The sequence below is a fragment of the Sinohyriopsis cumingii genome, unplaced genomic scaffold (genome assembly GCF_028554795.1).
Source record: "Sinohyriopsis cumingii isolate HCF-2022 unplaced genomic scaffold, ASM2855479v2 utg001392l, whole genome shotgun sequence".
In the NCBI taxonomy this organism is placed as follows: domain Eukaryota; kingdom Metazoa; phylum Mollusca; class Bivalvia; order Unionida; family Unionidae; genus Sinohyriopsis; species Sinohyriopsis cumingii.
Window position 1 is genome coordinate 998,571 of NW_028315992.1, and position 27,478 is coordinate 1,026,048.

Below are 27,478 nucleotides of genomic sequence, written 5' to 3' on the forward strand. Positions count from 1 at the left end.
GATTCCAATAATACAGACTGTGCACAATATACAACTTTGTAGGATTTATTATGCGACCCAAGGTATTGCTTTTTGCGGATCATATCTCCTTTGAAATAGAAATCAAATCCTTGATTATCTGTGTATATCGACAAATATAAGAATGTTTTAGGGACAGATCAGCGGCCATGGATTTTTTGCTTTGAACAGGGCATTTCTTCCTTTTACCTCAAGATAAATTCCTTTGTTCAATATGAGAGATATAATATTTTCTTTCTTTCTATAGATCAGCGAACATATTTTTCAGACTAATTAAATACCGGATTATATATGTTTGAACATTTCCAGCCCCGTTTGATGTTATACTTTCACTATATCCTGAGCATAACGCCACCTGATAAAGACATCTCAAGTTGTACGCTAACTGTCAGATTCTAATACATCGTTTGTACTATATCCAATCAAAACATCGTCTAAATTTTCTTAGGTTCTTGGATTTTATCGGGAAAGAGACTAAAGCGTGTAAAGACTAGTCTTGACAATACCGCGACGCAATGACGACGGTGAAACATTTCATGTTCCACATAATATATTTAAGGGCATTAAACCTAAATTCTGACATATTTAATTAACTGGTCCATCTGTCTGATCATTTTGTCCACAAACTAGTACATTGTATATAAAATGTTTGTGATCCATGCAGTCATTGTATTGTACATCTGTTTGTTTAATAATTTATTTATTTACTTATTTATTTATTTATCAATTTACTTATTTATTTATTTATGTATGCATTTATTCATTATTGTTATATTTATTTATTCTCTCTTTCTCTCTGTACTTATTTATTCAAAATGATGTTTCATGTAAATTGAAGATCTATAGTTGAAATACGGTCTGTATATATTACATCGTTGATAGATGTGCGTGATTACATTGTTGGAAAGTCAATTAAGGAAAAAAACACTACGTCCCCAATTCCATACAAGATATTGTCAGTGGAAGGTAAATAGTCATTCAGTATTCCTTAAGATTCCTTTCCAAAATATGTTGTTTTCATCCTTTCTTGTTTCCACACTAGTTGATGTACAGGTGGGTACTTTGCATGCAAAGTGATAATACAAATATTAATTGCCACTAAATGATGCATACACCACTTAGTTGTTCATACTAATTCTAATGGATATCGTAGGGAACAAGTTGGAATAATAACATAAGTGACTTTCCCTTCAGGAAACAAATATCTCTCTTAGCAAATTTAATTACTTGAAAAAAATATATATATATATATTTATTCAGATTTTACGTTGAATTACAATCCATCGCATTTCATTCATATTATCGTTCTCTGAATGTACGATGCAAATGTAACAATGGGAAGTTTTCGCAAGTTTTTCTGTTAAATTTCTTACTCTAAATGTTCGTAACGGGGACAAGCATTATTCATTTTTTAAGTTTAGTGGTGACGTCCTAAAAACGCCCCGTGTATTGTTAACTTAACACCATATATTTGTTGTTGTTCATTGTTTTTCCTGAATATTTTTGTGTGAGTGATAGCTTCCATCTCTGCAACGCAATATCAGTTCAAATGCACATAACTTTCCCCTATGTGCGTCATAATTTAGAATTTTCTAAATTTGACAGTTATGATTAAAATCGTGTGGATTTGTACAGCTTAAAGTTACTGACGGACACTTACCGTACACTTATGTGATGAGAGAGAAATCAATACATGTGCGTCACTGGTATTGTATAAAACAACTTGACTGGGCCCGAGAACAATATCGGTAAAAGGTGATACTCTATTTACAAGAAAAGACTAGTTCAGCGGATGACACACACAATAAATGATACCAAGGGAACATATCCTGAGCATGAGTGAGATAGATTATCAGAAGTGATGAATTTGTGACAAAATGTAATCAGAACATATTATAACCTTACATCAAAAATAAGTGCGTTTTAAAATGTTGGATCAAAGCTGATAAGTTAAGTCGGCAATCACAAGGAATATATCCTATCTTATGCGTTGATTTCTTTCAAGGGTCGTTAAACATGTAAATATGTAATTAAGTTAATGACATTGCGGGATAAGAAGCCAAATGTTAGTATCATCACTTCTCCAACTGTAGGTACCACAAGCAGCAAGATTTGAAGGAGCTGGAGGTAATTTCATATATTTTGCATTATACTATGTTTTCATTTTTCCATTCACCGTACCCCCAACAATATATATATATATATATATATATATATATATATATATATATATATATATATATATATATATGGAACATACACAAATTATTACACAAAATGGCTTATTTTATAACCTGGATCAACATTGATTTAATATCAATATTTTGTCATAGAAATACTGATTTTACAACAGACAGTGGGTAAAAAAGGAAATTAGAAACGGGTCCTCAATAATTTTCAATAGAACAATTAAGTGTAGAAAAATTTAGATATATGTCAACCATGTTTGAATATACGATACTACTAAATTTATTCCAGTGAATAAATTACCCGGTTACTTGGAATTTAATTCGAACAGCAACCAATATTGTGGTGATTTCGCGTGTTAATATTGAATGAAGCAATAGTCGTCATTGGTCCCCTGACAAAGTGCTAAATTAAATCATTGGCAATATGTTCCAAGCCAAAGATAAAATCATTCGTCGCAACATATTACTTTGTAGTCCAAAACAAAACTTTCGCGAGTCATGTTACTTTAGCTAGTCACGTTGAGGGTTCGGCTGTATTGAAGGTGATTACTTACTCTCCGTCTGACAAAAATGCGAATATGTTGTTACCCACCGTCTGGCAGAAAGAGAAATGAATAAATTTGTTATACTCTGTCTGGCAAAAAGGTGAATATTTTGTTACCCTCCGTCGTTTATTTACCATACGTTTTCTTGATGCTACCAACTTTCAGAGAGGAATCATTTTCCTCCCCCCGCCTCCATAGTGCCTCAATCAGACATAAAGGTCAATTATACTAAAATCCCAATTGCAATGGTAGTATAAGATATTTTCGGACCAAAATTCGTATGTGCAGTCATGGCGTAAAAAACAACATATCATATGTTTGACGCATTGTGCATTATCCGTTACTGAGTTACTGTTTAGAGTGAGGTGAATGGCCGATCGCAGGTGGTTAGATATGCCGTATAAAGTGTGTTGATTTGGTATGGGGGCTGTTGCATTTCATAACATACAATACTTTCCTGTATATGAAAGCAAAACAAATCGTGATTATTGATCCCTTTAAAATTAGTATGCGTAGAATGGTGGGTGGGTGCGGTGAAGGTGTATATATTAATTCACCACACAGAGAAAATCTCGATATTCACATGCGCCTATCGTTGCCTTAGTATACCGCAGAAAACCGGTGTAAAAAAAAAAAAAAACGTATCGACTCCTCATGTCAATATCTGTATATCGCCAAATGCAGTTGACTCTTGTGAAAACGAATGTATAATTTACAATGCATAAACCAAAGCAGATAACGATTTGTGATGTAACAATCATTCTACCACAATTGTAATGGTATACATCGAAATTAATGTCAAGGTCTTATAGGTTTATTGATAAACGTTTAAGCCTCAGATAATATTCATCTGAAAGAGGACAATACCAGATCATACATTTTATTTTCGTCTCGTACTTTGGAGACAAATATGAGGTATTTCGATACTCATGTCGGCGGTAGAGGGTAGAGGCGGCATCGCGTTTTAGATTTAAGTGGTATCAATAATAATAATGATGACTTTGTATAGCGCCTAATCTTTAGAAGCTCTAAGCGCTTTACAACATTATACAACATCTATACCGGAAAAAACTCATATGAAATGATATTATTACAGAACACAAACACCATTAAATTAGAAAACATATAAACAGGCTGTAAATATTTAAGGTAGGGCACATTATTAGGTCTTTACGTTTGTTCTTGCAGTCGAAATCAGTGGGTTTGAAGAGCACTCTTGAATGGGGTAACTGTGTCTTTGTGTCTAAGTTCAGTGGACAATTCACTCCAGGTTGCTGGGCCCTGGTATGCAAAAGAACGTTGTCCATATGACTTCGTTTTCGTATTGTGAATAATGAGTATACGATTGTCAGAAGAGGAGCGTAAGTATCTTGCTGGTGTGTACACATGAGTGAGATCGGATAGATATGTCGGACTGGAGTCCGTCAGTGAAATGTAGCATAAAGAACACATTTTGTGTTTGATTCTGGATCGAATGGATAGGCAGCGTAGGGTACAGAGCAGGAGGGAGGTGTGCTCTGATCCTGATATACTAAGTATGGTCCGAGCAGCTGTGTTTTGAAAGTTACCAAGTTTCTTAAGTAGATATTGAGATAAACAAGACAGAATTGAGTTACAATAGTCCAGTTTTGAAAGTATAAATGAACATACACGTGTTTTAGTGGCATCAATTTAGAGATATTTGCGAATGGAGCTGATGCGTCTCAGCTGAAGATATGCAGCCTTGCATATGTTCATGACATGTTGGTGCTATGTGAGACTACTGTTCAGAGTAACACCTAGGTTTCATACTGATTGTGTGAATTTAACGTTGGTGTTACTGAAATATATTGTGTGAGGTAAAGGATGTGAATGAGAAATTATTTGTGTTGTGATCAGAATGGCCTCAGTTTGATCATCATTCATATGTAGCTTGTTATATGTCATCCATTATTTCGCCTCAGAAATGCACCTCTCTACACATTGGATGGTAGTATCAACTTCAGTTGGGTGGCTAGATTTGTATATTTGGGTATCGTCAGTGTAAAATCGGTGAGACTCTGGATGATGATATATGACACTTGAGCGCGTATGAGTGTATAGAAGTAAGAGAACGGGTCCAAGAACAAACCCCTGTGGAACACCACAACATAGAATAACTGATTCCATTTGCAGACACAATTTATGTCATGTTGACCAAGTAGGACTTGAATCAGATTAAGGCTGTATCATGAATACCAAATACATGCTAGAGACGGTGAAATAATTTATCATTGTCTTTTGTGTCAAATGCTGCAGACAAATCAATGAGGGTGAGGACTGTAATATTTCCACGATCCAAAGAGAGAGAATGTCATTAACTACTTTTAGAAGAGTTGTTTCAGTTCTGTGACAAGGGCGATATGCAGATTGTACATTGCTAAAAAGACTGTTTGAATTCAGATGAGATACAAGTTGGGATAAAGCAACCTTTTCTGAGATATTTTATATGAATGGGAGATTAGAGACTGGGTGGTATTTCTTTAAATCGTTATGGTCTAGTGTTGGTTTCTTCAGCAGAGGCTTTACAATAGCGGTTTTGAAAAATGATGTGAATTCCCTGGATGAGAGAGATGTATTAATAACATCATTTAGTGAAAGAAATACTGGATCTAAGCACTCACGAAGCAGTGATGTTAGAATTGGATCAAGTTCACATGACTTTGGTTCACTCTTCATCACGATTGTACGTACTAAATCCATAGAGACAGGTTCTAATGCTTCTAATCGTTGCCGCTGAAATTCTTTATCTCAACTGTATGGTGACGACGAGTCAATTCAGTTTGGGTTGTCAAGCATATCCCTAATGGTTTGTACTTTGTCACGGAAGAAATTCGCAAACAGGTCCGGAAAGTCGACTGGACAGAATGTAGTTGAAGTGGTTTACATTTGTTCCTTTACATTAGCTTGTTAGTAATCTCGAAGAGCTCTTAGCAGCTAGAACTTTCCTTGATCTTAGTACTTTAGTGGGCTGATTTCGCTGCATGGACTATATTTGTGACGTTCTTCTTGGAGGCTTCATAAATGAACTTATGAATAGCGAGTCTGGTGGAAAGCCAAAGCCTTTCAGCTTTACGGTGGTCTCTTTCAGCCGTGTAAAGCTGGTCCATAACACTGCTATACCATGTAGAACACTTTTTAATTGATACTCTGCACTTGGTGGCTGGGGCATGTTTGTCGAGCAATGAACGCATGCAGTTATCGAGTTGTTATGCTGTAGGAGGTATACAAGTTGTTAAGTTTGCTTGGATGCCATGCATTAGTTCGGTTCTATTTATCATACGGAGGTTTCTCTTAGTAGCAAGTAAAAGTGGAGGGTTAGAGACTGATACGTCAAGATGTTATATAATGCAGCGGTGACCTGATGCAAGTTCGTGGGATACAAGGGATGAACGAAGAATATTATCATCAGGTCTATGAAGAATCCAGTTTATAATGTGACCATGTTTATAGGTGGGTTGGTTAACTGACTGTTTGATGTTGAAAAAATAACGGAATCTATGAGTTTCGATGTGCTTGGGTTTCAGAGCAGTCAAAGTGAACGTTGAAATTTCCAAGAATAATCAGGTTGTCACCTATCGAATTTTCATACTCCTGGAGATTCGGAAACTGCTCCAAAAAGAGCGATTCAGTCAGCTTGTTGTTTTTTTTCTACTAGGAGGAGGGCGGTATAGGCATAACAAATGGACAGACCTTCTTTCCAGTGTAAGTTTTGTTCGGACTAGTTCAAACGTTTTATGGTATAATTTGAAAGATGTGGTGTGGTTAAGACGTTTGATCATGGAATTCTTTGTGATGACAGCAATTCTACCTCCACGAGAGTGGCTGGGGAACGGCTTTATGGAGTAACCGGTGGATGTTAGATCCGCACACTTAGTCTGATTGCCTGATATTTTTTAGCCATGTTTCTGTCAGGAAAAAGACTTCGATATTCTGATTGTTGATAAAATAAAATATTTCCGTGCGTATTTTCTGGTGGTCCTACTGATTGGGCATTGAATAATGCAATGCGCAGAGGTACCTCTTGGATAGTTGACACAAAGGTTGACGATTTAATAGGGATTTGAATTAGGTTATCTAAATTAACGGTCGAATGTTTAAATTGTTGAGCTGGAAAGGGCATCAGGGAGATAACTGGAATTCTTTGTCCTGTTCTATGCTGGCCAGCTTTGAAACGTGTTTTTTTTTCTTCTATTTTTTTCTTTCTCGCTTCTGTTTACATTTAAGTAATGATGAATGTAGTCCCAGTTCCTTTAGTATAGACCACAATGTAGTGTGGAGAGCCAAGCAGTGGTCATTTAAAGCAATTAATGAGCGTTCATCATAGCATAAACGGGATGACTGGCGAGTAACACGTGATGGCGGTTTGTTCAACAACAACGAAAGTTGTAGCAATGGAGCAAGGCAGCTGAGAAAAGGTCTAATTATAGTTGATGATAAAGTTGTTGTTTAACTCCATAGGAACTCATTTTTTGGAGAAACACAAAATAAAGGCACTCTCCAAAGACCGAGAAAGGTTCTGCAAAGTATAATATACTTAATTTATTAATAACTACGTTTCAATTTTCATAACTAGCATACATTTACGCCTTTTTCATTTAGTTACTAGATACTTCTATAAGCATGTATGTTAATGTTCTTTAAGTCAGTATTTTATTTATGCGTTTATCAGTTATGCTGCTAAAGAACGATTTTACAAGGTAAAGGAAATCTTTGGATAAAGCCAGACGTGGTACTGAATACATGTCTGTGTAGCAGAAGTTACAATACTGATACAAAGTTTGTCAATAAATTACATGCGCGGAATTTGTGTGTGGTTTAGCTTTCTCGATTTTACCCTCTTTAAAATAATGTGCAACATTTTACATCATCAAACGGAATAATACATTTGCAATAATACTGAATTTGGGAAAGCGATATACTTTTTTAATAAAAAATTTAAGACAATGAAAATGACATGGAACAATTCCTTTATACGATACATTTACAAGGAAATAGCAGCTTTGTTTTTAACAATATAACAACAATACTAGCACAAATATACCACACTGTACATGTTTGTTCTATTCCATTCCATTATGCTACTCTTAGGTCAACATTATTGGCATAGAATGGGGAATGCTACAACGGCAAGCTACTTTGAATATGAATGTCTATAAATATCAATTTAATGGTGTCATTTTTCATATATAAGTAGTAAATGGGGGCACCCTAGCGTCCAGGGGAATTAGCATTACAAGACCCCTTGGGCAACTCTAGCGTCAAGGGAAAATTAACATGGAGAAAAATCGTGGGTCAGATTAGCGTCAAGGGAAATTAACATGGAGAAAAATCGTGGGTCACTCTAGCGACAAGGGGAATTTAACATGGAACTATAGTGTGGGTCTGTCTAGCGACAAGGGGAAATTAACATGGGAATAGAGTTTGGGTTTGTCTAGGGACAAGGGGAATTGAATATGGGATTTTTTTTTTAAATTTAAATTTAAATTTAAATTTAAAAAAAGGATAGGCAATGGAAAGGCTATCTCTTTTCGAGAAATATGGCTGGCCCTGAAAAGGGCCTTTGGGTTTATGTTAATATTAATATTAACATAGATGGCATCTGTCACATCTTCTTCTTCTTCTTCTTAAACTCCTTCTAACTGCCCGTCCATACACAAGTACCCTCTTGAGACATCCTTGTCTTTCTATGTAAACTCTCCTCATCCATTGACTAGTATCTGTCCTATCAACAACAGTCCACTTGGACCTGACATACATGAGCATGTCCCTCCTAAACATCATGGAAGACACAAGGGTGGATGACTCAACTGTGGTCCACATCTTGAAGCGACGAGAATAGGTGAATCAATGCAGTGAACTGCGCTTATTTATAGGTACAGGAAGGATTGAAACGGATTGAATTCATTCACCAATCCGAACACGCGTTACAAAATTCAGTCAGCTCGCATCCAATCCGAAGAGAGCAGTCTGTGACGTCACGTGGTCTATATAGATTCGTTAGCGCTTGTGTGCAGTCAATCTATGCGACAGTGATTCAACATGACGGAAACTCAGAAAACGATCCCTTGGGGTGCACCAGCTGGGGAGACTGCCAAAGGGAACCCGGACTTATTTTCAGAAGAGGTACATTGGGATTTTGTGGATTTTCTTACCTCGCAAGAATTTGTTCCGGAACCTTCGTTACCTTCTTCATTACCGCAAGTGGAGAATTTTAGACAGAGACAGAAAGAAGAATTGGAGAAATTTATGCAGCGACAAAAGGAAGCGGAACAAGCTTTTCTCCTACAGCAACAGCAACAGCAACAAGAAGAGGTAAGAAAAAAACAACAGCAACAACAGCAAGAAGAAGTAGCAGCAAAGAAACAAGAGGGTGAAAATCAAACGGCTACGGTACTGTTGGACATTTTAGCGGAGTTAAGAAGTCTGAAACAAATGTATCAGACTTCTTTATCACGACCGAAGAGAATACGACCTTCCCGAGCTAAACACGCCAACCCTGTGACTAAGCCTATCGTACCACCCTTGGTGATTTCAACCCAATCATCAGAAGTAGGCCTTGGCCGTGGTAAAGGCTTAAGGCAGTTAAAGTTGATTGGTTAAACTCACCCCTACACCAAAATAAAAAGGCCCTTTTCAGGGCCACCCACATTTCTCGAAAAGAAATACAATTTCAATTTGCCAATAACTCAAAAATAAACCCCACCCATTTTACCCTTATAGTACGTGTCTGTGTATGAGTGCGTGAGTGTAGCTTCTTATTTTAAAATCAAAACTCAAAGACACTTACCTTACATCATTCATGTATTCTTTTATCCATTTTTTACAATCCAATTCACAGCACAACACTTTATTTAAAAGTTCATTGACTTCTTCTTTCTCCTTGTTTAGTCTCTCTGTTTTTTGAATTTCGTCACCGTTTTTTCCTCATTTTCTTCCCTTCTTCTTTTCTTCTCCTGTTTCTTTGCTTCTTTTAAATAGAATTGTCTTCTTTCTTCCTCTGAAGAATCCCTCTCTTCTTTCGAAGAATCCCTCTCTTCTTCCGAAGAATCCCTCTCTTCTTCTGAAGAATCCTTCTTTTCTTCTGACTCCTCTTGTTTCTTTTTTGGGCAATCTGGAGACCAATGTCCTTTTTCTTTACAATAATAACAGGTATCTTGACTTTTGTCTTTTTTAGCCCCTGTTTTTTTTTCTTTTTTGACGGTCTGGACACTCTGAAGACCAATACCCTTTCTTCTGACAGATATAGCAAGTATCCTGACTCTTATCTCGAAAGAAAGGAGAGTAGTCTGTCGGCTGGTCTGAAGAGAATTTTCTAATGACCCCTCGCAAAGCTCTGACGAAACGTTCGATTTGGCTAGTCTCTTCCATTGTTCTCCTCGGTTTGAGAGTGAAATGAATAGTGAAAGGACAAGACACACCCTTTTTATATACGCTGGTTTGCCATGACTATAAATTAGTCTATGGTGTTTGAACTTGAGTCATTTGACGTTTTGCACTCAAGATGAAACGATCCTATTCATTCGAGAAGAAAGAAGAAGAAGAAAGTAAGAGGCAGAAACGTGATCTATCGCCTCGTACCAGGGCTGAAATCTTGTCACAAATTCATGCCAGTGATTTTGAAGAGGACATGAGTGAACCAGAATCCGAACCCTCTAAACCAAGTTCACCACCCTTAGTCAACCCTGAAAAGTACTATTCCATTCGAGAGACGGAAAAGCGCTCCTCTAGAAAATTTAGAACCACGGCTTACACCTACACGGTGAAGTTTAAAGATTTCAAGGCCGACGTACCCTTGGAGAAAGCAGAAGGGTTTATCACCGAGATGTGGGATTCTTTGCTCACCGCACTCAAGCGACAATGTCAACCCAAAGAAGACGATCGCTTGACACTATCCATAGATCACGACGGTTTGAAATCCCCTGTTTGGATCGAGTGTAGCAGACCCGCAGAACTAACCCCTTCCAAAATCATGGACAAGATTCAACACGTACAACAATCTAATGACCAGTTTGACATCACCGATGGTAAAGCCACACTGAAAATGGCCCACGTCTCTCTTCCTCAAGGGACAGGACGCAAAAAGATGTTATTGGTGGACAACCTTCGCAACACGAAAACAAGTCTCGTCCGAATTCACAACCCTCAAGACCAGATGTGTTTAGCCCGTGCCATCGTGGTGGGATGAACCTATGCCAACAAGAACGACACGGTAGAATGGAAAAGAACCTGGAAAACTATTCAACAATCCGATCGAGCCAAACAACGAAATGAAGCAGAACTCCTGTTACAACAAGCCGGACTGTCCAAAGACACACCCTGTGGCATTCCTGAGATGCAAAATTTGCAAGATGCCCTAGCTCCACGCTACACCTTGAAAGTGCACCCTCAAGAAATGCGTGGAACTCTGTTGTTTCGAGGCCAAGATTTTAAGGACGGAAAATACATTCATGTCTGTTATCACGATGAACATTTCGATACCATTACCAGTATCACTGGATTCCTGGGATACAGTTATCATTGTGAGAAATGTGATTATGGTTATAACAATCGAGAGCAACACAAGTCTTGTGGATGGAAATGCCCAGGATGTTTGGCCTCTCCACCCTGTCTGAGCGAAGAACCAGTGCCTTGTTCAACTTGTCTGCGCACGTTTGTCAGCCCTACCTGTTACCAGCAACATTTGAAAACACAAGGTTCACAGAAGAAATGTGCTTGTCAGCTCCTGAGATTGTGCCCTACGTGTGGACAAGGCATACATACCAATAGTACCAAGGCACACGTATGTCGAGGAAAGAAAAATGTCACATTTGTCACCACATCGTGGACTTGGAACACGAATGTTACGTGCAAAAATACCAACCCCCACCAGAGGAAGAGGACGGTCACAAGAAGAAAGGCAATTTCATCTTTTTCGATTTCGAATGCATGCAAGAGACCGGCATTCACATTCCTAATTTCTGCGTGGCTCATCGAGCGTGCGAGAAGTGCATTCAAGAACCTATCTTCAGTCATTGCCCTCACTGCAGCAAGATTCCTGGAGGACGTGAAAAAATCTTTCGAGGACCAAACACGTTAGCCGATTTTGCCCAATGGGTCTTAGACCCCATCGACAAGACATGGAGCAAAGAGGACATCGAACGTTACGGAGATTGTCATCGTCATGCCACGGTGATGGCTCACAATTTCTCCGGATACGATGGACAGTTTCTTCTCAGATACTATACGGAACAAGGCACCGAACGTCCTAAAGTCACTTTGAACGGAGCCAAAATCATTTTCATGCAAGTGGGACAAGTACAGGTTAAAGATTCGATGAGTTACTTGGCCATGCCTTTGAGTCGAATGCCTAAAACGTTTGGAATGACAGAAATGGCTAAAGGGTACTTTCCACACTTTTTCAATACGGAAGCCAATCAACACGCCGTTCTACCCCATTTACCTGAGGCTCACTATTACGACCCCGACAACATGCGTACCGAACAACGAGAAGCTTTCTACGCTTGGTACCAGGCTCGCGCCTCGGACCCTTTCGACTTTCAGGAAGAAATGCTAAAGTATTGTCGTTCCGACGTGGACATTTTACGAGGTTGCTGTGGAAAATTACGTTGGTTACATTACTTGTGCGACAAGGAAGACAAATGGATTCAGCATGCCCGCAACAGAGGAGGCGAAAAGACCATCGGAACGTTTTCGGTAGATGGCTGGGACTTAGAAAACCCCAAGATCGTGTACGAGTTTAACGGTTGCTTATTTCACGGATGTCCCATCTGTTACCCTGACCGTGACACTAAAAATCAGTTTTTGCAACGAACCATGGAAGACTTGTACCAGGACACTTGTCAGCGACGCCTAAAGTTAGAACAGCAAGGATACCAAGTGGTGGAAATGTGGGAACACGAGTACGATCACCGTTTGAAAACCGATCCCGAGTTTAAACGCCTCGTGGAAAGTTACCAGTTCATGGACCCGCTGAACCCGAGGGATAGTTTGTACGGAGGAAGGACCAATGCCACCTGTTTGCTGTACCAAGCCGACGAAGAGAAAGGAGAAGAAATCAAATACTTGGACGTGTGTTCGCTGTATCCCTACGTGTGCAAATATTGTCGCTTTCCTGTAGGGCACCCGCAATTGTTCACGGAACACATCGACCTGAAAAACATTCGACAATACGAAGGCTTGATCAAGTGTAAAGTTTTGCCTCCCACGAACCTATACCATCCCGTCTTACCTCACCATTGTCAAGGCAAACTGATGTTTCCATTGTGCCGTACTTGTGCCGAAACGTGCAACCAGGACCAACCTTGCCATCACAGCCAGGAAGAACGTGCCTTGACGGGAACCTGGGTCAGCGTGGAATTGTTCAAAGCTCTGGACATGGGATACCAACTGTTAGAAGTGTACGAAATTTGCCACTTTCCCAAGACACAACAGTACCACAAGGGTGACCCTACTCAGAAAGGCATTTTCGCCGACTACGTGGATGCCTTTTTGAAACTGAAACAAGAAGCCAGCGGCTATCCTTCCTGGTGTCACACTTCCGAAGACCAAATACAATTCAAAGAGAAATACTATGAACAAGAAGGCATCTCTTTAGACCACATCGAAAAAAACGAAGGCAGGCGATCGTTTGCCAAAGTGATGTTAAATTGCTTGTGGGGTAAAATGGCACAACGACCGTGTTTACCCAAGACGGAATATTTGACAGAACCTTCCCGCTACTTCCAGATGATTCACGACAAAACCAAATACATGAAACACGTGGACGTCGTTCGAGAGGATTTGATCTTGGTCAATTACGAAGAAGATCTGGACTTTGTACAAGACGACCCTTTTGGAAATGTCATCATTGCGGCTTACGTGACAGCCCATGCTCGCTTAAAATTGTACGAAGCTTTAGAACTGTTAGAAGAACGCGTCCTGTACTTTGACACGGACAGTTGCATTTACATCCATCACCCGATTCAACAGCACCCTGACATCGAAGGAGACCGTTTAGGAGCCTGGACAGACGAGCATCCCGACGACAAGAGGAGAAGTGCACACGACGTGCAAAGTGAAAGGACTGACTCTGAATCATCGTACCAGTCGAGTGGTCAACTTTGGGGTATTGAAAGAAGCCTTGCAATCGGGAGAGGATGGAAACTTTAAAGTGACCGCTTATCAACCGAACAAGATTGTACGTTTACCCACTCACCACATCGTCAGTCGGCCCCTGGAAAAAATCTATCAAATCGTGTACCAGAAGCGAGTGAGACTTCCCAATCACTTTACGTTGCCGTACTGTCACATCGATATTGGTCAGCATATAAAAAGGGACAACGTCCAAGACCAATAGTTCATTGTTCATTGAAGTAACTTACCATGTCGTTGACGAAGAAGAAACCAGATTGGTTAGGAGTCAAATGTTGGACATCACCGAGACCAGGGTTTTGAGGCTTGGACACAAGAGGTGGCCCAGTATGCACGAGAGTTATTCAAGGAAAAAAGTTACTTTTCAACCTGTGTTAGTGACGGTGCCAGAAGAACCCGTCACCCAGGACAGGACTGTCGTGGACAGGCCTGAAAGACCCTTTCGGGAGGACACTTGTGTGACCTTACCCCCTACTATAGAACTGGTTAGAACTTTACCCAAAACATGTGGTTGTTGTACAGACACTTGTTTTTTATTCCACGTTCATGTGCCTTTTATTCTTGTACTTAAGCCTTTGGCTTTTATGTATTTTTGTCTTTCGTATTCATGTTTGAAAAAAACATTCAATAAACGTGTTCTGAAAAAGTATATAAACTCTTGTCTTGTTTGTTTATTCGTGTCACAAGTGACATTCCTCACACCATGGCTACCTCTACTGTCTCTGCTCCCTCTTCCTCTACTGTCAAAGTCATCGACGAACACTTAGATCGTGCCAGTTGGGAGGCTTTGTATCTTCGCCATCCCTTTAACATGCTCATTGCTGGACCTAGCGGTTCTGGCAAAACTGAATTCGTCAAACGTTTGATCGAACATAAACATCATTTGATCGATCGGCCACCTCAACGGATCGTGTGGTGTTACAAAGAGTGGCAATCGGCGTACAGCCTCTTGCGAGAAAGTCAAGGCGATTCCATCGTGTTTGTGGAAGGCATTCCTAAAGAAGACGACGGCATCGTCTCTGACTCCCGTCAAACCCATTTGGTCATTTTCGACGACATGTTAGGAGAAGACGAAGAAGAAATTAAACTGTGGTTCACGCGCAAAGGGCATCACCGTAATGCCAGTGTCGTTTACATCACCCAAAATTTGTTTCAACAAAGTAAAGCCCATCGCACCATCAGTCTCAATGCGCATTACGTGGTCTTGTTTAAAAGCCCTCGAGATAAATCGCAAGTGCAAGTCTTAGCCAAACAGTTAGGAACGCCTTGGCTGACTCAGGCGTACGACGATGCCACTCAAACGCCACACGCCTATTTACTCGTCGATTTGAAACCTACGACTCCCGAGGATTTGCGATTTCGTACCCACTTGTTTCACCACTGGTGCCAAGACGGAGGGCCTGTCCTGTACACGTCTCCGTCCTCGACTTCATTTCACTCCCCATAAAAAAATCTATAAAAACCTCAGACCCTTTTTCGTCTGTCTCACACAGTGCGAACATGACGTCCCTTCAGTCGCATCTTCCCGTCAAATTGATTCGTGCCTTGTATGGCATCAGTCGAGAAAAAAATCCACAAACACGAGCTCGTGTCTTAGAAGCTAGTCTCAAAGAAGTCTTACGATGGTTCACGGTGACGGCACGTCAATTACTCCAAGGAATCATTCAGATTCCTCATCAAACCAAACGCTTTTTTGATCGAAACAAAGTCGCTTTGGTCCAACTGGCCGATCCCCGCATCGACACTCAAACCAAAAAACAAATCATTTTGAAACCTGGAGGGAGCGGTACTCTAGGAGGGGTCATCATTCGCTCACTCTTAAGATGGGATCCTAATGCCCCCAAAGTTATCCCGAAGACAAAAGTCCAACGAAGCCCCAAGAAGAAAAAGACCAAGTCCCCAAGGAGAACTTCTCCAGTGGCAGGAACCTCCTCTGACCAGACACCACCACCACCCCGGAAAAAGAAAAGAAGCCCCCAGAAAAAGAAAAGTCCCCAGAAAACTAGTCGCAAGAGAGGCACTTCGGCCAGGACGCAACCTTACACTCGCAAACCACGACCTGCCACGGCGGTGACTGCGTCTCCGGCAGCTTCACGTTTGTCCACTTCTCCGTTAATGACACCCAGAACTGAAGAGTACTTGGAGACGTTGATCACACCAAGAACTTCTCCGTTGATGACCCCCAAAAGAACTTCCCCAGTGGCAGGACCTTCCAATTTAGTGGCAGTGGCTGCTGCTCACAAAGTACCTTCTCCCAAAATCAAAGTTCAAGAAAGATCGGGCATGTTACAAAGTTTACTGGATTTGTACAAGCAAGAACTGGCTCGATTTAGTCCGTTACGTACCCCTGCACGACGTGTCATGCCTGTCCTCAAACTAATACGACGTAAAGACAATCAGTGGCGACGCGTTCCAGTATAAAAAGGGCCTGTGACCAAGTCGGGTATCAGTGTTTTTTGGTGCTCCTGAAGACTCAAAGATGTCACCCTCCAGAAAACCCCAAGGAAAGAAAAGGAAAGGACTGCCACCACGTTTAGCCAAACATGGGGACATGTTATCTGTCCTGTCCAAAGCTTCTCCACCCCTACGAAAAAAACTCATTCAAACAGCCTCCAAAGAGGTCATCGATACCGTGTGCGAATGTTGTTTGAACGTTTTGAAAGGCACGATCCCTTTGTCCAAACACCAGAAACAATGCTTAAGCAAGCATCGTCACGTTCTTCGCCAAATGGTTCGAAAGAAAATTCCCATTCGTCAAAAAAAGAAGATGTTAGTGCAACGTGGAGGTATTTTACCTCTCTTGTTAGGCCCCATACTGAAAGGAGTCTTGGGAACCATGTTGGGAGGACTGGTGGGAGCAAGATAAAAAGGCCCTTGGAAGTCCCAAGATCTCAGAATCGACCGCTGACAACCCCATGGAAGGACGAAAACTAGCTTTAGTGCCTTACAAACGATGGATGGAATACCATCGGTGGCAAGAACAACGCACCCCGCATTTACCTCCCAATCCCAATTTGAGCGAGATGTCCCAGTTACAACACGAATTGCAGTCCTTGATGGATCGCCAAGATTTGTCCGAAACAGAAAAATCGCAAAAGTACGGTCAACTCTTGCAACGACTGCAACTCTTTCACCAGAAAGCTTTAGACGAAACAGCTCTACCCACTCTGAAAGATTTTAAGACCTTGATGAAAAGTCCAGCACCATCACCAGTACCAGTACCAGTACCCGTGACCAAGACAGAAAAAGGAGAAGAAGAGGAAGGGTTTCAAACTCCACCAGAAAAAGTACGCAAGTTAACAACACCACCTACCTCCTGAATTGGATGGATTAAAAAGATGATGGCCACCCCTTCTTCCTCACAAGAGAAAAAGAAGGTGAAGACAGAAGTGAAGACAGAAGTGAAACAAGAACCGATATCCCCCCCTCAGACATCCTTCTCCTCTTCGACACCTATTGCTGGCCGCACACGCAAAGCATTGCAATCCAAGAAAATACCCCAAGAGAAAAAGAGTAGCATCCTCCAAGAGTGGGTGTCTTATTAACACACCAACCAACACAAAAAAAATGGAAAAAGTCTTAGCCAGCATTTACTACGATCCCTCCCATCCTTCAGGTTACGCAGGAGTTCAAAAATTGTATCGTGCTGCCAAAACGCGACTGAAAAGTCTCCGTTTACCTCAAGTGCAACGATGGTTACAAGAACAAGCTACCTACACTTTACACAAACCCATTCGAGGCAAGTTTGCCAGAAGTCGCACCCGAGTGGAAGGCATCGATCATCAATGGCAAGCCGATTTAGCCCATGTCTCTCATTTGGCCAGCTACAATCGTGGCTACAAATATTTGTTTTGTGTCATCGACGTCTTTTCCAAATTTGCCTGGGTCGTGCCCTTGACTTCCAAATCGAGCAGCGAGTTAGTGCGAGCCCTGCAACGGGTGTTGAAACAAAGCGGTCGTCACCCTCTTCGATGGCAAACGGACAAAGGCACCGAATTTCTGAACCAAGCTTTCCAAAAAGAATTAAAGAAACGTGACATTCATTTTTTTACCACCGAGAATCCCGAAACCAAAGCCAGCATCGTGGAACGTTTTCAACGCACTTTGAAAGAACGCATGTGGAAATATTTTACGCATCACCACACTCTGAAGTACATCGACATCTTACCGCAAGCGTACAACCAATCTTACCATCGAAGCATCGGACGTGCCCCGCAAGACGTGACTCCCGACAACGAAGTGTTGGTGTTTGAGCGCCTGTTTGGTACGTCCCCGACGAGGGCTGTCCCCAAGAAAAGTGGAGAGTTGGCCGTAGGAGATTGGGTGCGCATTGGCAAAACCAAACGCACTTTCGACAAAGGTTACTTACCTAACTGGACGACCGAATTGTTTCGCGTCACTGGACGAGTGCATGGCCGTCATCCTGCCGTCTATAAATTGGAAGACATGAACGGAGAAGTGCTCAAAGGAACGTTTTATTTGCCCGAGTTACAACGTGACACCAAAAAAGAAGACGACGTGTACGACATCGAAAGCATTCTCGAACGCAGAACCCGTAAAGTGGGCAAACGACATGTCAAAGAAGTCAAAGTACGTTGGAAAGGATATCCACCCAGTTTTGATTCTTGGATCGACGCTTCGCAAGTCATCGACTATAAAAAGAAGTGACCATCATGCCTTTTCACACAGACGCAGCTACGTCGACCACTCCTCCTTCACCTAGTTCTTCTGTGCAAGATTTACAAAAACAACCCTTGTGGGTGTGGTGTGGAGAACGTGTGCCTAAAACGCAAATCGTCTTTTTCTGCCAAATCTTCGTGGTGTATTGTGTCATCGGGGCAGCCATCGCCAATCTGAGTTTGCAACAAGGAGACAAACAATTGTGGACCATTTTATTGAGCAGTTGCATCGGTTACCTGCTTCCTAATCCCTCCCTGAAATTCACCTCGAACGGGAACCCCGGGAACCTTGTGTCCAGTGCCAGTGTCAGTCACCACTTCAATCACAACCAGAACCCCATTTTAGACGGAGACACGCCTCTGACGTCCAGTAACCCCTCGGACAGCCACAGAACTCTGGAATTATGAGTCACCAAAACCAATTTTACTTAACTTTACCCAGTGACAGTTCCATGGAGGTGTTTCCCAAGAACACGTTGTGCTGTTACACGGCCAAATTACCTCAGGCCATCCAGTTAGATCACGAAGCCCATTGGGAAGTGGCTTTAGTAGAAATGATTCACCCGACCCAAGTCCTCAATGTCCTTCCCAATCAAAATTTTTTTGATGTGGAAGTTCATGACGAGCAAATGCAACAGTGGATGGATAGCAATGTCAAATATGACAAGAAAACCCGTACACAAAAGTACACCACCTATCACTTGTTCATTCCCCCAGGCTATTATTTTAGTGGTCAACATTTGGTCAGCACCATAACGTCCAGGTTTAATGTTGTGTTTCTGAAAGCTTTGGAGCATGTCAACAAAAATGTCACCATGGAGTACCACAAAGCAGCTCGTCGCTTCTTGATGAAATTTGAACGGAGTAAAATCCTGTCCATTTTATTTTGTCCTGAATTGTATGACATGTTGGGCGGAGACATGGACATGAGAAAGACCATGATAAAGAAAAACGAATTGCCCATCGTTTACGACAACGAGTCTTTTAGCAAGTTTTTTCGTGCCCCGGTAGAACTGAACCAAGGACTGAATTTCATGTTCGTGTATTCCGATGTGGTGGAGTACAACGTGGTGGGACACACCTCCGTACCGTTACTGCGTGTCATTCCTTTCAAAGTTGATTCTGCCACGAACACTGACGAGGAAGGTGGAAACACTTACCACGTCCACCGCGAATTTGTCCATCCTCACTATTTGCCTGTCAGTAAGTCGTATTTGGACACGGTCAACATTGCTATAAAAAGAGATCTGGGACAAAATATTCCATGCACCAAAGGAAAAGTCACGGTGAAACTCCATTTTCGAAAACTGTTCTCTCACGACTCTTAAGTCATGTATCCAGTGTACCGAGGGGTTGCTCAACAGCGAGGACACGGCTTAGGAGATATGTTAAAATCGGCCTTTCGTTCGGTGGCCCCGGTGTTGAAACCGATGGTGACACGCGGATTGCACGCCTTGAAAGATGCGGCACTGACGCAAGGCAAAGAATTTCTCCAAAATGTCATCATCGACAAACAAAACCCTAAAGAAGCCTTCATGAGGGCAGGCAAAAATGTCTTGCTGCAAACGGGCAAAGACATTTTAGGCCAACGAGAAACACCTATAAATGCCCTGCACGCTACCGAGTCAGGCATTCAGCAAGGACAAGGCAGAAAGAGACGACGAAGAAAACACCCTTTCACCAGACTTCAAGCGAGAAAGGCCAAGAAAAGAAGAACCGTTCGAGACTTAGACGTTTTCGATTATTGAGAAAAGAGACAAAAAAATGATGCACCGAGAATCTTGCGCTTGTTCCAAGACGGAACTGGATCTGTTTGCCATGCCCCCCACGATGATGACGATGCAAGAATCCCAGTGGGTGGAATTTCACCCCGTCTCCTCACTGACCGATTCCGCTCCCATCGAGTTTGAAATCAAAGGACAGCCAGAAGATTACATCGATCTGAATAGCAGTTACTTGTACCTGAAAGTCAAAATTCTAGATAAGACTGGAGGTCCTATAGACGATGAAGCAGTAGCTCCCGTCAACAATTTCATGCATTCCTTGTTCAGTGGAGTGGACTTGTATTTGAATAACAAACTGGTCAGTAGGAGCATGGATACTTACCCTTATCGTGCCTACCTGGAAAATCTCTTGACGTACGGAATAGATGCCAAGAACACTCATCTCAATGCCTGTGTGGTATGGGAAGCTGACGAACCTACCAAGTTTGAAATATTGGAAACTGATGAAAAGAAAGACAACAATGATGGATTTGTAGAACGAAGAAAGAGAATCACGGGAGCCGACACAAGTTTAGAACTGATGGATCGTTTGCATTTGGACATGTGGTTGCAAGAAAAGTATTTGCTGAACGGGGTGGATGTCCGCCTGAGACTGAATCGTAGCAGTGCCGCTTTCCATTTGATGGCTGATAGTGACGGTTACAAAACCAAAATCCTAGAAGCCAGACTCTACGTACGCCGTGTGGAAGTGTTACCTGAAGTGGGAAACGACATCAGTCAGACGTTGAGCAGAACGACCGCCAAGTATCCCATACGACGCGTGGAAGTGAAAACCTTCACCATTCCCAAGGGACAGCGATCCATGATCGAAGATCATCTGTTCCAAGGACAGTTACCCAAACGTTTGATCGTTGGTATCGTCGAGAATACAGCCTTCAACGGAGCTGCCGAAAAAAAATCCTTTCTACTTTCAACACTTTGGCGTGTCCAAAATCGAAGTCAGTCGCGATGGCAAGACCTTGTGTACCCGACCTTTCGAACCTGACTTTACCAAGAAGAATTACTTGAGATCGTACTTGTCCCTGTACGAAGCCACCGGACAGTTAGGAACCAATACCAGTCACGGTATTACGTACGAGGATTATGCAGGAGGGTACGCTTTGTGGGCTTTCGATTTCACTCCAGACCAAGGCAGCGACGAGGGACATTTCCACCCTATAAAATCCGGCCAGATTCGTGTGGAAATTCAGTTTAAAGACCGAGACCCTGATGAAACGGTGAACGTCATCCTGTATGCAGAATTCGATAATACCATAGAAATCAACAGTTTGAGAGAAGTCATCCTAGATTACTAGAAACCATGGAAGACTGTTATCCCTCTTTACCTAGTGGAGAAACTTTTAGTGTTGCATTGTTGTTAAAAAATGCTAGAGTTGTTCTTTAGTGTTAAGTGATTTTTGAATAAAAAATGTTGTGTTTTGAAAAAATTGTTTGATGTTATATTGTTGGATTATTGTTAAAAATGTTAGAGTTGTTGTTTAGTGTTAAGTGATATTTTAATAAAAAATGTTGTGTTTTGAAAAAAATGCCTTTGTCTTTTGTTTAGCTATAAGAATGTTGGATTGATGCTCTTTCATTTCTTACTATCCCTTTCATGACACTCACAAAACGTTGCGACTCAAAAACCGTGTGGGGGACGTTTTCCTTCACGTCCGCGCTTTGACTTTAAGAACCGGGTTGTTTCCAGTCTAACCATCCATTGTCGACTCATCCTCCTAAGAAGATGTGCTCCAAACTAGCTAAACTCAACGAAGCCTACGTGAATTTGCATAGGGTCAGACACAGTCTGATACCGAAGCCAGAAGAAATAGAGAATGTGAGAATGTTAAAAATCACTGAAGACCTGATAGAAGAGCTCTTCAGAGAAGAAATGAACAGGGAAAAAGAAGAATGGACAGAGAAGTACAGACTTCAGAGACAGCAGCAACAAACAACAACAAGAGCAGCAGCAGCAGCCTGAAGCTGACAGAGGTTTTGTCGTATCGACACCAAAGAGTTCTTCTTCTCTTTCCGAAGAAGCAGACCTATCGCCAGAAAGTCTATCCTCAGAGGACATCGCATTCTTAGAAACTAAAAAAGAATGCCATAGCAAACAAAAAAAAAAACAGCCCTTTTCAGGGCTACCCAATACTCTAGAAAAGAAATAACGATCGATTTGCCAATGTGTGTAGGTAGAGTAGTGTGAAAATAAACACTAACTCTTTTTTAAAAAAAATGTGAGGGTATGTGTTTGTGTGTTTGTGTTTGTAAGTGGTTAAGTAAGTTGGTATGGATAGTAGATTAAAATGATGTCTTTTTTTTTTTTTGGTGTTTGAGGTGTAAATTTGGGGTTAGATTGGATTGCTTTGCGTATGTGGATAGTATATTGAAGTGATTTATAAAAAAATTTAAAATAGTGATGGGTAGCATAAAAAGTGAGTGTTTCTTTTAGGTCGGCGCGTTGTTTTATGGTCATGATCTAGGTAAGATCAATTTTATGTTTTTAGGGGATGTTTTCGTTCACGTCCGCGCTTTCACTATAAACTGAAACTCGTTCGGCAGTCCAGCTACCCTTGTTGATTGATCAACACCAAAAATGAACACGAGACTGGAGAAACTGTTGGAACTTCATGTGCATCTGGAATATGCCAGGCGCATATTAAATGAACTGGCCGCGGAAGCCATTGTGGAGGAGGGAAGGATAAGAGAGGAGGAGGAAAGAAGAAACAAAGAAGAGGAGGAGAGAAGATATAAAGAAGAAGAGGAAAGAAGATACAAAGAGGAGGAGAGAAGATACAAAGAAGAGGAGGAGGAGGAAAAGGAGAGAAGAAGAAGAAATTTCAGAATCCCAGAGAGCGAAAATTGGGATTCTGAAGCGACATATCCTGCCTCTGCTCTCTCCCCCAAAAAGGTAAAAAGTAACTGGGGGACAAGATGTGTATGTGGCGCTAGGCCTGGAAGGTGCCACCATTAACCAGGTGTCCATGAAGTTCCAGAAAAAAAAAAAAAACAGCCCTTTTCAGGGCTACCCAATACTCTAGAAAAGAAATAACGATCGATTTGCCAATGTGCGTAGGTAGAGTAGTGTGATTATAAACACTAACTCTTTTTTAAGATAGTGTGAGGGTATGTGTTTGTGTGTTGGTGCTTGTAAGAGCTCAGGTATGTTTGTGGGAATAGTAGATTATGGGTTTCTTTATTGTTTCTTAGCGTAGGTGAAGAGTATAGTTAGGGTTCTGTAAGCGCTCACGTACGATTGTGTGGATAGTAGATTATGGATTAGTTTATTGTTCTTAGCGTATGTGTTTGTGTGTTTGTGTTTGTGTGTTTGTGTTTGTGTGTTTGTGTTTGTGTTTTTACCCGCTCACGTACCATTGTGTGAATAGTAGATTATGGATTTGTTTATTGTTCTTAGCGTATGTGAAGAGTATAGTTTGGGTTTTGTAAGCGCTCACGTAAGATTGTGTGGATAGTAGATTATGGATTTTGTTTATTGTTTCTTAGCGTATGTGGAGAGTATAGTTTGGGTTTTGTAAGCGCTCACGTACGATTGTGTGGATATTAGATTATGGATTTTGTTTATTGTTTCTTAGCGTATGTGTTTGTGTGTTTGTGTTTGTGTGTTTGTGTTTGTACCCGCTCACGTACGATTGTGTGGATAGTAGATTATGGGTTTGTTTATTGTTTCTTAGCGTATGTGGAGAGTATAGTTTGGGTTTTGTAACCGCTCACGTACGATTGTGTGGATAGTAGATTATGGATTTGTTTATTGTTTCTTAGCGTATGTGTTTGTGTGTTTGTGTTTGTGTGTTTGTGTTTGTACCCGCTCACGTACGATTGTGTGGATAGTAGATTATGGGTTTGTTTATTGTTTCTTAGCGTATGTGGAGAGTATAGTTTGGGTTTTGTAAGCGCTCACGTACGATTGTGTGGATATTAGATTATGGATTTTGTTTATTGTTTCTTAGCGTATGTGGAGAGTATAGTTTGGGTTTTGTAAGCGCTCACGTACGATTGTGTGGATATTAGATTATGGATTTTGTTTATTGTTTCTTAGCGTATGTGTTTGTGTGTTTGTGTTTGTACCCGCTCACGTACGATTGTGTGGATAGTAGATTATGGGTTTGTTTATTGTTTCTTAGCGTATGTGGAGAGTATAGTTTGGGTTTTGTAACCGCTCACGTACGATTGTGTGGATAGTAGATTATGGATTTGTTTATTGTTTCTTAGCGTATGTGTTTGTGTGTTTGTGTTTGTGTGTTTGTGTTTGTACCCGCTCACGTACGATTGTGTGGATAGTAGATTATGGGTTTGTTTATTGTTTCTTAGCGTATGTGGAGAGTATAGTTTGGATTTTGTAACCGCTCACGTACGATTGTGTGGATAGTAGATTATGGATTTTGTTTATTGTTTCTTAGCGTATGTGTTTGTGTGTTTGTGTTTGTGTGTTTGTGTTTGTGTGTTTGTGTTTGTACCCGCTCATTGAGTCATCCACCCTTGTGTCTTCCATGATGTTTAGGACGGACATGCTCATGTATGTCAGGTCCAAGTGGACTGTTGTTGATAGGACAGATACTAGTCAATGGATGAGGAGAGTTTACATAGAAAGACAAGGATGTCTCAAGAGGGTACTTGTGTATGGACCGGCAGTTAGAAGGAGTTTAAGAAGAAGAAGAAGAAGATGTGACAGATGCCATCTATGTTAATATTAATATTAACATAAACCCAAAGGTCCTTTTCAGGGCCAGCCATATTTCTCGAAAAGAGATAGCCTTTCCATTGCCTACCCCTTTTTTTAAATTTAAATTTAAATTTAAATTTAAAAAAAAAATCCCATATTCAATTCCCCTTGTCCCTAGACAAACCCAAACTCTATTCCCATGTTAATTTCCCCTTGTCGCTAGACAGACCCACACTATAGTTCCATGTTAAATTCCCCTTGTCGCTAGAGTGACCCACAATTTTTCTCCATGTTAATTTCCCTTGACGCTAATCTGACCCACGATTTTTCTCGATGTTAATTTTCCCTTGACGCTAGAGTTGCCCAAGGGGTCTTGTAATGCTAATTCCCCTTGACGCTAGGGTGCCCCCATTTACTACTTATATAGCAATGACCTATTTTTTTAAATAAAAAAAAAACGGTACTAGCAGTTGCCTCACTTGTCACTTAGCATTACGTTTGTGCTTGGACTGGTTTACCTGGTGTCAGGATAATGTGACTGGGTGGGACATTATGCTGCATGTCTGCGGCATGACGGTCCTATGCTAAAAATCACTATTATCTGCCACACTGCAGAGATCTTAGCGATATGAATGAAAAACTGTTAAAGCTACGTTAAAAATCCAAGTCACACTCACACGCACAAACACAAATAAGTTTCCTTCCAACCGTTAACAATTATTATTAAAAAGACGTTTAAAGAATAGTATATCCGAAAAATATTCAACATTTTCTCTGATATTCTGAGCTCTTATTCAACCAAGTTTTACAGTGTTTACATTTTCATTGTAGAAATATCAGATGCAACGAAGCAGACCTCGATAATGACAGAGACATCTGTAAATGACATTACGTCCGGCAATTTAACCGACCCGCTCCATATTCCATCTATGAATGAAGACGCAAAGGAAAGCTTAAAAGGGGCACTTCCGTTTTGGTTCATACCTACCATTATTGCGGGAACAATGGCTACGATGATATTGTTTGTATGCATGGTTGTCTGCTGCTCAGGAATGATGCATGCTAAGAGAAAGGCACCGGTCAGATCTCGTCGAAGTTACCATAAATATGCGTTCAACCTTCAAGATTGAAATGATAAATAATTACAAGTGTGGCAAATTATTGCGAGAAGTTATTTCGACATTGCGTAGTTTTTCAACCCGTGGTACAATTGTTTTTATCATGTTTTTATTAATGTGTTTTAAGGTTTCGTAGTTTGGAACATTAATCAATTCAAACCGGAAGAGGAAATGGATATTCTATACGCAAATAAAGACCTGATAATGAGTTATATATTTATATTTATAGTGGATACATGTGTATCTGTGTGTGTTCCACCGCTTAATTGAGAGGCCAGCTTGAAAACATTGAAGATTTCGGCTCTCTAAATCGTTTATAGCATTCATGCCCAATTCATAGATAGTCGCTGTTTTATCCGTTTATTTGTATCATAGAATTTGGATTTAAAAATCACTTCTCTGTCCAGCGTCTTGAAATAAATGAGCATATTTACCAATTTACATTAAATTTGGGTCATCCGAAGTCATCAAGGTTAACATAATATAACAATGTGATTGACATATGGCTTGCGACTGAGCGGACTATTCAAAGATCGGAATGAAAGGATGGGGAGATATAAATAGAAAGAGAATAAATATGGCCAAATATATTCGAAGATGTATGGTCTAGATAAGCATACTGTAATTGATCCTTTCTGTTCCTGTTAATTTCATCCTTTAAGATGCCAGTGTGCTTTAGCTCTGAATTAAATCACTGACGATATTCTTACAACAAAAGAAAATGTGTCCTTTATTTATCTTTCCAATAATATTAATAATAATGAGGACTTTGTATAACGCCTACTCTTTAGAAGCTCTAAGCGCTTTACAACTTTAGACAACACCTATAAGATAAGAAACATAATAATATTATTACAAAAACAAACAACATAAATTAGAAAAACATTAAATAAAAAAAATGCTGAGAATATTTCAAGTAGGAAACATTATTAGGTTTTTAAGTTTGTTCTTGCAGTCGAAATAAGTGAGTTTTGAGAGCCCTCTTGAATGTGATCATTGTGTCTTTGTGTCTAAGTTCAGTGGGCAATTCATTCCACGTTGCTGTGCCCTGTTATGCAAAAGAACGTTGTCCATATGACTTTGTTTCCATACTTGGAATGATGGTTATACGATTGTCCGAAGAGGAGCGTAAGTATCTTGCTAGTGTGTAAACATGAGTGAGGTCAGATAGGTATGTTGGACTGGAGTCCGACAGTGAAATGTAGCACAGAGAACAAATTTTGTGTTTGATTCTGGATCGAATGGATAGCCAGTGTAGGGTACAGAGCAGCGGGGAGGTGTGCTCTGTTCGTGGTACTCTAAGTATGGTCCGAGCAGCTGTGTTTTGAACGTTT

General features: G+C 40.8%; 1 long non-coding RNA gene across 1 annotated transcript; it reads left to right on the plus strand.

The window, feature by feature from the left end:
• The first annotated feature begins 1,931 nt into the window (after window positions 1–1,931).
• On the plus strand, window positions 1,932–26,866 carry LOC149772580 (uncharacterized). Its single transcript, XR_016417664.1, has 2 exons — window positions 1,932–2,145; window positions 25,858–26,866. It is a non-coding gene; the product is annotated as an uncharacterized LOC149772580 (long non-coding RNA).
• Window positions 26,867–27,478: the final 612 nt, after the last annotated feature.